This window comes from Numida meleagris, chromosome 7 (genome assembly GCF_002078875.1).
Source record: "Numida meleagris isolate 19003 breed g44 Domestic line chromosome 7, NumMel1.0, whole genome shotgun sequence".
NCBI lineage: Eukaryota > Metazoa > Chordata > Aves > Galliformes > Numididae > Numida > Numida meleagris.
In genome coordinates, this window is record NC_034415.1 from 23733380 (window position 1) to 23747371 (window position 13992).

The 13992-nt window shown below is 40.3% G+C and overlaps 1 long non-coding RNA gene across 1 annotated transcript; it reads left to right on the forward strand.

Annotated features, from left to right (window-relative positions):
• On the forward strand, nucleotides 1934-13343 carry LOC110402726. The gene is made up of 3 exons (XR_002441269.1): nucleotides 1934-2264; nucleotides 4466-4549; nucleotides 11390-13343. It is a non-coding gene; the product is annotated as an uncharacterized LOC110402726 (long non-coding RNA).

Sequence of the window (13992 nt, forward strand, 5' to 3'; positions counted from 1 at the left end):
TTAGTTAGCTTTCTTTGTGATAAGAATAAAAAATTGGAGATATGTTCCTCTAGAATCTCAAGCAATTTTTGTCCTTTATTCTGATAGAAAGATTACTGACAGTAGAGAAGGAGAGCAAAGTAATTTCATAAAATATCTGCATTTTTAAGAATGCTTTTGTTGCAAAAATGTTGGTGTGCAATTTCTTCAATCTACTTTTAAGGCTGTAAAGAAAAAGTACCTATTTGTTCTGCACTGCAACAATGCCAGCTGCATTCAATCAACTAAAAAGCTGCAAGCCATAAACCTTCCTCCACAGCTATAGAAGAAAAAAAGGCAGGGCCATAAAAATTCATCAGGATAATGTAGAGATGAGGCGCGTTTGAATCACCATCCCTGCAATCAACCAATCACTCATCCTGTGGCATTTACAGCACATCTCATTCCCCTGTTCCTTAAGGACAATTGATTTTCCTGATTCCATTAGCATAACGGCAAGGAAAATGACTGCAGTGCAATATTTCTGGAAACTTCCAACAAGTATGCTGTGTGCTGGAGTGTGACCATAATAATAAGCTACCTAGCTAGCAACTGCGTGTGCTGCTGCTGCTGCTATGGTATCATATCCGAGGGAAAAGGACACAGACTAAGCAATTTTGGGTTCACGCGCAGAAAAGAAAAAAAAAAAGAATGTTTTCACAGAATATAAACCAAAAACTCACTTAAGCAAATAAACATAATTTCAAGGCGGGCTGATCAGTAGGCAACATCTAGCAGGCCCTGAGCATTATTGTGTTATGGTTAATAATTCCATTTTCTGAAACATTAGTAATACTTCTGCATTCCTCGATGGCTTTTATACTCCTGTTTTTGCTTAGGTTTAAAACAGAAGAAATGAAACTTTAATACCACTGTTTTGTTATAAATATACAGGAAGAACACATCGGTGGATTCCCTAAAGAATTTCCAACCACTCACCGCATTACACAGTCATCAGCACTAAGCAGGGGTCTCCACATTTTTCAGTTTTTTCTTTAAATTCAGTGATAATATCCACCCGACTTAAATAATTCAAGATGATGAAACTTTATTGGTGAACATGCACTGCCTAAATTTAAAACTGTACATTATTATCTCTCCTTGTAAATGTATTTTAAGAATGTGTTAAGCTTTTTGAAGTGTAATTCAGACACTACTGTATCTCAAACAACATAAAATACTTTTCATCTTGTGAAGGATCCTTTAGACTTCTAAGGTCCTATCTGCTGTACATTTTTAAGTCCCTTTATAGTTTCAAACCCAGTGGGTTACGCGTGTAAAATTCAATCCCTAAATTGAATTCAAAGTTGATATGCGCCTGCCTGTAGAACTAAGAACAGTCTTCCTATTATACGTACCAAAAGTCAATATTTTTAACTCCTCATTGACATGCTTTTTTTCTTACACGCTATTACTAGAAATACTACAGCATTACTCATGACAATGAAAAAAAAAAGAAAAAAAGGAGAAACTTAATTTCAGTTGTATTCTATTACATGATTAGCATGGCCCAGATTCTTACAAGCTTCATTTTTTACTACAATTACTTTACAACCTATAATCCCTATTCATAAATGTGACTCTCTTCTTCCTAAGCACAGTAGAAACACAGACTGTTACCGAAAACCCAAAACTTACACACAGAAAAAGAGCGTAATAAATATAAACAAGAGAGATATTAGCTCACAACTAAAAGTGTCCCAGAAGAGCACCAGCCCCACTCAGGAAATGACATATGTCATTTTAAATTGAAGGCTGGATGGAACAGGACAACATTTCAAGTAGAGGAGAAGATTCAGCACGGAAATGGTAGCTGAATTTTTAATCAGGTGACAACCTTGGAGAATAATTCTAGTTGCACAACCACAGAAAGCACCATGAGTACTTACAGATACAGAACTGCCATGGGTATTTCAGTAGCACGCTCCACAGTTTCCAGAGTTCTCCGCACACAGCAGAACAGAACACACCAAAGACCCTTCCCAACATACTGTGACACAACAAAACTGAGAAGCAGAGCCAACAGGAGCACCTCACTGGGAGAGCCCAATAGTTCATCAGGATTTAATGATAAACACCTGGCAGCCCTACGTCATGCCTGTGTGGGACTGACTTCACAGCTGTGATTAACGAGCTTAAAGATGCCAGAAGCACCCAGCAGCATTTCCCCCACCAAAAAAAAAATAATGTGGACACCAATAGAAATGCTGCCCTCCGCACAGAGCACCTCGTCATGCTGGTGTCAGGTGAGCGTCCCTGTCCAAGAGCCCTATGTACACAGAAGGCAATCAGAGAACAAGTTTGGGCCAAACAAAGGGAACCTCGCAGAAGTCTCAGGACGCTTCTCCCTGTGACACCAATGGCAGCAATCTCCAAGCAGCATAAGGTCTCAGTCTCTGTGTCCCTCCACAAAACTTCAGCATGATGTGGGCTAAGCTCAGCATACTGCACCTGCTGCTTCCCACTTGACTGTCTTTCCCCTCTGATTAATTGCACAGGTGAACCAAGCACAGTTTTGGATATGCCTGAAACAATTAGCTTTCAAAAAAGTCTTTTCTCATCAGTTTTATCTTACAAAGTTAGGAATTCCCTTGATACACTCTCTGTGCCACTATGCTAAATAGTAACAACTACTTTTAGTTAAAAATGATCAAAGGGTGTTGCTTTCCACCTTTACAGCAGTCCACACACACATACACAAAAACAACAGAGCATGGGCAACTCCACCTTCCTGGTGATCACAGGGAGAGGAATGAGCCCAAATCCCTGAGCATCTGGCCTCCTGCAGGCCCTGATGCTCTTCTTAGATACACGTCACAAAGTTAGTGCCTCCAAATCCAAGATCTCACTTCTACTGAGTGCAGTGTGTGACCTGGCCCTCCCCTATCCGCCCATTTTGGCCCTGGGTTCGGGTTTTCATTTATCCTGTTTATCTTTCATGATAAACATGGTTTACATGTTAGGAACCAAAGCATTCTGTAAACTGAATGCAAACTTTGAATAACTTTTTCAGCAGAAGTAAAATGGTCTACCAGGTTCCTGTTTCCTGCAGCTCTCATGTATATAATGAGAATAATGATAAACCATAGCTTTTCCAGAAGTCTTACCAACGATTAGTTGATATTTGGGAAGCAACATGACACCACAGTTGTTCTCTTTAAGAGACTGTCAGGGCTTGATGGAGGAGGGGGGGATGCAACCACTGGGTGTCTTTGACACGCAAATCTAAAAACCAAGGTACTAAACACCTGCTGAGCATGTATTTCTCACTGCTAAAATAGCCATTCCAGAGCTTCTTGATATAACAAAATGAAAGGAAAAAATTTGAAGTACAACTCTCAGACATCTACCATTGATTTATTCCACCAAAGTACTCCAAGTTCACCAGCATCAGTATGTTACACCCATACAATGCTCCCTGTGACTACTGGTGAAGGATTTCCCCTAGGAGTGCTCTGCAATTCCTGCAGCAACCCAGACAACCTTACAGCCAGCACAAAGAGAAGTCATCTACTGAAAGAGGATCACAACATGGGAACAAACACATACTCAGCACAGCACCTTTATAGGTGCTCCTCTTCTAGAGAGCACTCAGCCTGCTGAAGAGGATGATGAGGTTAATCTTATCCAGCTGCAAAGGGCTGTTGGCAGCATCATTTAGAGCCACCTGGGTGGATGTTGCATGGGAAACAATGCCCTGCTATCTCTGGAGTGACACAGAGCACTACAGAAGTGGCTTAAAGCTATCCTTCCGACATCTTTCTGACTTGAGGTGTGCACTTGTTGATCACTACATTCCAGGATTAGGGCCATAAGCACAAAGCATATTCTATTGATTTAAGCTTTAGATATCCCAAACACGAATTTTATTCAAAATAGAAGGAGGCCAGCATAAAGAGGAAATAATATCATGTGGGGTTTTATAGTTGGTCAGGAACTCAGCTTTACAGCACTCTGAAAAACAGCACTATCAGCAAAGGCACCCTATAGTGTGAGGGCATCAGCTCTCAACTAACCGAGAGGAAATGCAAATCTATTAAGTCAACACCAGTTGTCTTTGACCTATTTAGTCCTTATCTGCCCACAAGCTTACTCTGATTTACTTAAAGCAGTTTATCGAAGATGAGCTAAGCTCCTGTTACTAATTGGCAAGCACCTTGTTTCACGTTGGCCTAAATGTTTTAAACTCAGCTAAAAAAGTCTTGTTTAAAAAAGATCAAAATGTCTACACAGCTATCTGATTTGCTTTAACTAAGCTGTTTTTAAATTGAATCTTAAATTAATCTGCATTAATTGATTCATTTTAATTAAGGTGCATGCTTGAGCCAAACATATTGCCTATTTGCCTGCTGACCAAAGACCTGGTTAACCAGCACGATCCAAAGCAAATCCATTGGGCAAAAGACATCTCGCATCCCCAAATGCTTCTTTGCTGTTTTGCTTCCAGGCATCAGAACCATAAAGCTTGCAGGTCCACTGAAGTGTGCTGAACCTTGATCCTGGAAGTGCTGTCACACAGAGTGAAAATGAGGTACATGAAAGCATGAATAATGTATATCACGTTGCACTACATAACTCCGTGGCATGCAAATGTCAAGAACTGGATCGTCAGCACAATATTCAGTCCAATTCACAGGCTGGGTATAACATTAAGTGCTATTTTTTTTTTAATTCAAAATAAAAAATATACTTCAGGCAAGCCTACAGCTGAGGTCAAAATATCAAAAAATATCCACTACCTCCGGAAGTCAAACCTGACTGGCTGGGCCAAGGATTCCTGGCTCCAGTATAAAGCCATCTGTCTTATCAAGACTGATGTTGAGCAGACAAGTAGATTCACTTTGTTCTTTCTGACCCCTTACTCATTTTTCCCAAAGCTGTTCCTAACAGCTTCACAAATTTCTGCATTGGCTTTTCCATTCCCAGATCTTCCAAAAGTTTCTGCACTGGCTTCTCCACTATATACCAGCCACTCCCAGTTACCCTTTCAATTCCCTCAGCCACTGCAATCCTGCCCACATGAGTTCTCAGGGCAAGAAAAAATAAACAACAGAGCATAAAATGTCAAGAAAAGAATGCAGCAGAGGAGTGATGAGAGTTTCCACATTTTTATACTCACTAGTTTCTCTCATCTGATTTTTTCTGACTCACAGAATCTCTTATCCCTCACCCCAACTCTCTGTGTAACCATCACTTATTCCTTGCTCGTAACTACTTCCAGCTTGCAGGAAAAGCTGACTTTTGAGGCAAGTAATAGTAAGACCCACACCATTACTGATCCCAAATTAAGTAGCCCCACAAATGACAGTGGAAGAACAAAGGCCCAATATCTTGTCCCTTGACTCCTACAAGTTTAATGCTGCCTCTAGTTGCCAGAAGAGGCCTTTTTATCTTTATGCGTAAACTCTTGGTCACTCTGTGAACAACTGCTCATATTTCTTCCCTTTCATTGGGAATCAAGCTCAGATGCATGACTGTGGTCTGCAGCTCCAGCATCTGCCACCTTCTTTCAGCTGCAGAACCTGATTCCATTTCGGGGACAAATTCTACTTGCTCTTCTGTGGGCACCAAAGGAATCCAGCAAAAAGAGATGGGAGATCCTCTGTACACACAGGACAAGTTTTGTAAAAGAGTAGGGCAAATTCAGCAATCTTCAGCCCTCAACCACAAGTTGTGCGTGATACCAGGTTTTGCAAAGTCACTGTGGAAAGAGAAGGCCAGGAGAGACACAGGACTGAGAAGACCAAGACTCCATCTCCTGCCTTGTCTTGGGCAAATCTACTCCATTCAGAAGGTGTCTATCCCTGGAGAATAGATACATTCTTTGAGAAAAGGTCTCTTGTTTTCCGTTTATAATGTGCATTTTAACTGCTGCAAATTGCTCTGCACATTAGTCAGGTGCGTAATTAATAAATAATAATAATAACTTGATGCTGGTTCCATCTGGCATCTGCTGGAGAGCTGAGCCCTCAGTGTGGTTTGATAATGCTCTCAGCACTTACCAGACAGACACCATCAGGCCACTCTAGGGCTGGTATTAAGAGACAGTCTGGGCAGCACAATAGGCAAAGCAGGGGAGGGGTTTGTTGTTCTGAAGGCTGCTAGATTTATTTAGTATCATATAAAAGCCCTTAGAAAAAAACTTCTTCCTTTCTCTTAACTGCCTGCCAAGAAATTACTTGGGGGAATGGGGAAAATGCTCTTTAAAAGGCTATTAAATGTTATTGTTAAAAGAAGAAGGTGCCCATAATGTGATGCCTTCCCCAGAGCAGTTTTCCTCTCCACAGAGCAGCGTCTCAGCTTTCTGTTTGTTTTGCACTACCAAACTGAAGTTGACACCATGGCTCTTGATGAATTGGTGCTTGATGTCATTGCCAATGCTAATAGTTCTCCAAAAGGAGACTATTTGGTTTTATAATTGCAGCAGTAGCTACAGCAGGCACTCAGAAAACATTTAAAAAATTAACCCTTTTGGTATCTGAAAGGAAGACAACACTCATTTCCCTTCAAATATTTGGGGTTGTTAAGTAATACCCAGCTTCTGTCTGTTTACTGATGCATGTACAAGCAGAGTGATTACATCACCGATAGGGCTGACCCCAAGAAGATGGAAGCTTGCAAGCATGGTTCTTTATACTGTTCAGGGCTGCCCAAGATCATAAGCATTACAGATTACTGCAGACAAAACTTCAAAGCAAGCTTCTAGTATCGCCTTTAATCATTGCCTTACTGCTTCTAGGGTAGTTTGAGTCTGATTTGAGGACTGTATTCTTAGACAAACCTCTGGAGCAAGATGATTATTGAAACTACTATGAACACTTTTAAGCTCACCAGTAATAGAGCAAGCCAGGAATTTATAACATTTGGCAGTTTTGGGCACCTGATGTACGTGTGCATAAGCATGCAAAACAGTAGATACATAATCTAGAAACTTTTTTTTCTTCCTAGCTTCAGAGCTCTGTGCTCATCCTACATCAATTGGAAAGCTGGCACCAGCTCCAACACTTGACTCAGATTGGATCTCAATTTATTAAACTGGTTTTAAGCAGATCAGAAACTGTAAGGGAAAAAAAAAAAAAAACAGAAGGCCATAATTTCATGTCCTTGGCACTGATTTGACAACAGGCAGATCTTTTTCAGCATTGGTGTTTCTCTCTTACTGGCAGGAAAGTAAGAAGGAACTGATTTTTCAATTATTTGGTTTCAAAAGCCTAGTAATGTTTAAGTCGGTGCTTGCTGTACATACAGCCCCCGGGTGACATCACAGCTTTGAGGTTCAGTGCTGGACGTGGGGTGGGTGGGGAAGAGGGAAACAGGCATTTTACAAATCAGACTGACAGCCAGCACTCTGAATGGCAGCTACCAGCAGCTGTCCTGGCTTTGAACTATAACAGTTCTATATTCAAAAGTTAGATCAGGAGCATAAACTCCCCATCCCACTTTAAGCTTTTTTAATAAAAATTCAAAGTGAAGAGCTGTCATAGCCCTGAGTAAAAGCAATTGAAAGAGCTACAGTTCACTACAAGTCTGGGAATAGGAAATTTTCTTGTTAAATTTCCAACAGTGGTGAGAAGAAAATGAGAAAAAGGGAAAGGAAAAAAAAATAGAGAGAGAGAGAGAGAGAGAGAGAGAACTGGTAGTGGGCAAAGGGTCAAGAAGAAAGAGACTAGTTCAGTTGGTTCTTGTTATAAGACATACACAGTTGCCAGCATGCTGAGTGCCACTTGTACACACAGCAATGCTCTATACATCAGTACACTCAAGTGAGCAAATTCTGGTAGCCCTTGTGCCTTTCAAGAGTGTAAACAGATTGTCCCAGCCCCAGTGCCATCAGAAACTCACAGAGGTACACTTTATGAACACTGCTACCAGGATCCTAGCTAAATGAAGAGATTCCAGCCTGATCTCAGAAATCAGGCTTGCTTTTTCTTTCCCCTCCACTTACAGTGGCTAGTGCAAGGCAGAGGAGTACATGCAAGGCAGTGTCCATGCAGTGGACAGAATTACTTGTTCTGGGGACTTAATGTTCAAATGGTTATAACATCTTCACCATGAAATACTGTGAGCTGAAAGAAGAGACAAGGAAACTCCAGATTTATCCCTTTAACATGTCTTGTTATTTGAAAAACTTAATCAGGAATTTTTATTACACCCAAATAATGTTTTAAAATAAAAACTAATCCCTTCCAAGCTGCCTTGGGCATACAGTGCTGAAACTTGAAGATGGAAAACATTCTTGCACGCAGTGCTTCCTAAATCTTCCAGGAATTGGAGATGGGGCAAGAAAGCCTCCAGGGTAAAACAGTGGGAGCAGAGGTCCTGTAGGACACGCAGATGATGAATTCCAAGGGAGCAAGAAGAGCAAAACATCAGAGGAAGAGATTTTGGTTAAGGAAGCAGAATTGCAGTGGAGGGGAAAGTCTTATGGGAAAACAGAATAGCAAGAGAAGTGAGGCATAGCAGAGGAAACGCACAGAGTGACAGAGCCGTAGGGCCAGATCTGTAGACAAGCCCTTGAAATCCTGGAAACAAAATTGCAGTTAAAGGGCCAGGAGAGGAACAATATAAAGGCAGTGAATCTGAGGGAAGGTTATACCTACTAAATTATAATATGAAATTTACAAATGTGAAAAATCTCAGAGAGAAGAGTCTCCATACCTCAGAGCTGCAGTACCACCACAAGCACTTGAGATTCACACTTGGGTTTGACAGCCACAGTCTCCCATGTCCACGTGTCTTTCAGTGTCTACATGGCATATTCACCAGGCTCTTGTACTACACCCATCACTGGTATCTGGGCCACAAGTCAGAACCAAACCAAGCTGCTCCTCTTGGATAAGAGCAGAAAAGGTTTTTATCTCATCCATTAAGTTCATCTACACCATATTCCCTGATTTTCTTCCTTTGGGCTTTTTTGTCTTTACTTAAAGGTCACCTTATACAGAAATTTCAGCAGAACTGATTCAAATTCTCCTATGAAAAGGCAAAGAGAAAAGTATATGTAGATGTATAAGGAATATAAATTACACACATCATTTGGAACACAACCAATCAATAAACAAAGGGAAAATCTGAACTGAAAATTAGCTTTTCTAAGGAAAACATTCTAAACGTTGATGCCAACACTGGCTCTGACTTGACAATATTATAGGCTTAACATACTATAGTATTTGTCTATCTCTTTATTAACCATTTAAAACTAGATATTACGGTAGAATCCATTTTACCACAACTAACTGATTTAAGACAACAGATAAAGAGTGACATATGCTGTAAACCTGAAACAGCTCAGTGTTATCTGCCATTGCTGACAGTGAAACCTCGGCAAAGCCTAGTGCAGTACTGCCCAAACAACCTACCTTGCACCCAAGCAGTGCTGGGGTCTGTTCTGCTGCTACTTGATGTTGTTGTGTGCTCAAACTAAGTGTTGGCTGAAGAGCAGTAGACATGGAGGTTGCAGTCCAGTAGAGTACAAGTTCACTACAGAGCAGGCTTCAGGTTACCTGTGTAGCCCTGCTCTTGAGCTTTGAGAATTTTGGGTGACTACATGTGCTCTAATCATTTGGCCCTTGTATTTTGGTAGTTTTAAACAGTAAGCTCAAAAGATAAATCCTCCATCTGTACCATACGTATGAATATATAACCGGTTTTCTATTTAGATACAAACCTAGAAATGAGGCTAAGGGAGACACCAGTACATGTACAGCAGATTATAGATAATTGCTGTTCATCTGCTGATCCTTACCCCCCACAGAACTGTGTAAGTTAATGAGCTCTGAAATATGAGTTTCAAAAAACTTTCATTTCACTAATATTATACACCCTCAGGCTCCTATTAAACTTTTTTTGCAACAAAAACACCATTCAAACCAAAATTCATGTGTGAATTACAGTGATACTGCACCACAGGAAAACTTAGAGAAAATTAAATAGAAAAGAAAGCAAAATTTCTAGTCTGCTACTTATCTTAGCTATATTTGAATTAACAGGCAACAACTCTTAGAGATGGGTGAATGGCCTCCAATAAAATCAGAACCTGCCTGGCCTTCTACTGCATACATGAAAGGAGCAGCTGGAAAGCTGAAATATCACAAGATTTATTTCTCAGAATTTCCACCCTGCACAAAATGTAGCAAGCACTAGTCTTCCTGAATGACTTTCTATCAGGCTATAATTCTCATCACACTCCCAAAGAGATACACACACACTGCTCATGCTCACAATTTGTACCTGAGATCCCAAGGCTTGCCTTGACCCAAGCCAGGACCACGTAGGTGATTCATGCAGCAGAGATTCATTTAGTAACCTGTATTTTCAGTTTCATCCTCATTTGCATTGGCACCAGCTCCAGTGTTGTTACAAACACTGCACAGATATATCTCAGGAAATCCCACACATGGGATTTCCAGAAAGATCTGACTTAGAAATTTAGATGCATATGGGTGATACTTGCACTCCCAGCTCAGTTGGGATCTATTTTGTAAAGCTTTAAGGAACTTGAACAAGTAAGATAATGATTAAGGAAATTCAAAAAAGCTCACTGGAAATCAGTCAGAAGAGGGTGACTAGGTGCTTCTGAAATTCAAGTGATATATTATCTCCTTGCAAAATGTGCCTTTGGAGCACTTTTGAAAACCTCCCATTCATGTTTCCTACATCATTAATGTACACATATTCATGTGGATGCTGATCCAGAAAAGTTACATTTCAACAATGCTAGTTTCATGACCAAAGAAGGCTAAAAACCATGATGCTGGACCTGTAGCCTCAAGAATTTTGAATTCTGATCCCAGTTCAAATGTAATCTGAATTCACCTCTACACATCAACATCTGTGCTGGAGCTTTTGCCAAAGTGCCACAGCACAATACTGTAAGTAGAATTCAAGAAGTAGAATCCAAAGGCAACAAGTGTAAGCAAAGACTGCATGGGGTGTTGAACTCTGACCTCTAATTAGTGCCTTGTATTTTGAAACTTCAGATTACAAGTCCATGATTTGCTTCTGAGCCTTCTAGGAGTTCTGTGTTATGTTGGGAATTCAAGCTGCCTGGTGCCCATCACAGGACTTGGGTACTTCCTTCCTATCTTCATTATCTGGGCTTGGATCACTCTGATTCATAGAATAAAGTAAATGAGATTGAAGTGAATTTTTAAAAGGCTCTGTTATCCCTGTCTAAGATAATTGTGTCATCCAGTTCTGTGCAATAACAATCACATACGTTTTCTGTACTAGGTTCAACGTTATACACAAAACCTTTTCAACACAGTTCTTTTAATATCCCTGTGCCTACACAATTCCAGTGCAATCCAACAGAGTAGGCTGGCGGACTCACAACTGGTGGCTGTTGATTTTTTTGTTTGTTTATTTGCAGATCATCAAGAGCATGCGAAGAGTGGGTATGTGTGAAAAGAACTGCAGACTGAGCAGCTTAAAATTGGATTGCTTGAGCAAAAAACCACTCTCTTCCTGCTTGAAATCATTCAGGACTGAATCCTGACCTCAAGGTAAAGCACAGAAAACAGGATTTGAAGAGAAGGGGCTCTTCAGCTGACTACAGGAGCAAGTTCTCCTTTCCGAAGTCCAAGGGCACCAGAAACATGGTTTTACAATGTAGCCCTATAGCTGCTTGTGTATTCGATTTATCTGAACCATCCACAGGCCGTCTGGTTACAAATTTACTGAATTTCTTGTCCTCTCACTATTTCACCAAATGCAGTGAGAACTTCACCAGAGCACAGATCTGCAGGAAACACCTTGAGACATCTGTCAGGGAAATACCTTCAACATAGACAGCCCTGTGCAGCTGATCCAGTCTGGTTTCTGCCAGCCTGGCAATTTGAAAACCTCTCATCTAATGCTTACCTGGAACAATGGATGGTCGGAGATGCACTGTGGCTTGAACAGTTAAGCTGTAAAGATTTTAAATGCTCTTTCTTAGCAAAGGTCTATATTACTTTCACAGTGAGCGACAGTATCTTGGAGAACACTTACAAGCAAACTGAAAGAAGAAGGCATTTTTGGTTTAGAAGTCCTGAGTGGTCTCAGTGGGCTTTCTCTCTATTGCCAGATGAAGAACTGCTTGGAAAGCTTACTGGGCACAAGGTGAAAACTCCTATGCACACTGTAGACAACAGAGCAAGTCAGAAACTGCTTCAGTGTGGAAGAAGAGTGGGAGAATGTGTCACAAGACCGGTAGTTTCAGTCCAGCCCTGAAGCTCTTCTGCCTCTAAGATCAGCCACTCTGCTGCTGTGGTGAAGAAATTAGCCCCATTTACCAGAGCAAATGAGGCCAAGCTCTCCCCAACCTCTCCTCCTGAGCACTGGAGCAGGATCTAAGGCAGCCTCTTCAGCACAATGAGAAGATTTACAGTGCAGGCACTGGGTGGGGCTTGAACATGGACATGGACCACAATTAACTGAGAGCCCGAGGGACTCTTCCTCAGTGAAAGCGTGTTAATACAACCCTAAAGTGCTGGAGCACCTTGACGGCGCTCTTTAACCAGGTTGAGATGACCTATCAGAAAATGTGAGATGACTGTGGATAAATGATCCATATGCTGAATATCTAGGCACTTAATGAAAAATTTCCCTTAATAGAAAAATTTTCCCTGCCCCATACTTTTTATTGACTACTTTTGTATAAGTGTACCCATTTAATAGCAATTTTCATTGAGTCATTTTCTATGTAACATCAACTGAAAATCGCTTATTTCCTGCTCCAAACAGCAATTAATGGCAATTATTTTACACATCACCATGCACTGCTACAGATTTTTCAATTTTCCACTCAGCTTCTCTATATATGTATTTATTTTTTTTTTAGTTTAATTTCATCATTTTCAACTATTCAAAACCAGACACTGAAGTGGTGATTTCATCTTTTTTTTTTTTTTCAAAAGGAATCAAAAATATCCAACCATTAGAGCAGCAGGAACTATATAAACAAAAGAATAAAAAGAATGCACCTTTGTGTCTCTGATTTTGATTTTAACTGAAGGAATGACAATATTCATAACAGAAAACCTAAGACATTGTTGTATTATACAGGAATGGATATATGACTTTATTAACGCTACAAACACCAGCCCTTTGCATTGTACTTTTCTTGTGATGAGGTGGCAAATTTGGCACTCCAGGACTCCTTTCTCCTGATGGTACTGAATGGTACACTGTCAAGATCGTATGATTGCGAGATCACGGTCAGAGCTCTGCAGTGCAGCGAAAACTGGATCCCAGGAGTGATTCCAGGAAGAGTCAATGCTTTACTTCAACTTAGATCTGGTCCAGCTTGCTCAAGGCTAAAGAAGGAGCAGAACCATCTGAAAATTTCCCGATTTTTTTTGGTTTTTTTTTTTTGGTCAATAAAATTGATTTCTTTGTTGCAGTTAATGGCAAGGAATTTCCGGTATCTTTGAATATGAACATGTTGAGTTTTCATTTTACTGGTGGAAATGAAGATATTTTTTATCTTCACAGGAAAAATATGTTTTCTTCGTTTGCTGCAGATGTATTCTGTGAATGCCTTTTCACAGCCGTTAGTGGTTGCAGATTCTTTACAATCATAAGCTTACATCCTGATCTACTGTTGCCTCCTCTACTTGGATTATACAAGGACTGAAAGAAAATACTCCAGACCATGACTTTTGCGGCAGAGCCTCATATTGCTAGCAAAAGTTCATCCTCAGACACTAAAACATCTGAAAGTCTAGCTTCTGAAAGTTTTTCTAATCAAATGAAATGATAGACCTAGTTTTTATTCTTGTGGCTAAAGTCCAAAAATACACACTTTGTCAATGATGTTGAATTTAGCATTTTTGTGATAAAGCTCTTTGAGCTTCTTTTCAAACAAACATGTACAGCTTTAAATGAATAAATCATGCAAATACATGTTAATGTATACATAAATTAACACAACATAATAAGGAAAATGAAGAAACAAGATTACAAATTTTCTGCACCTCCAAAATATGAGAG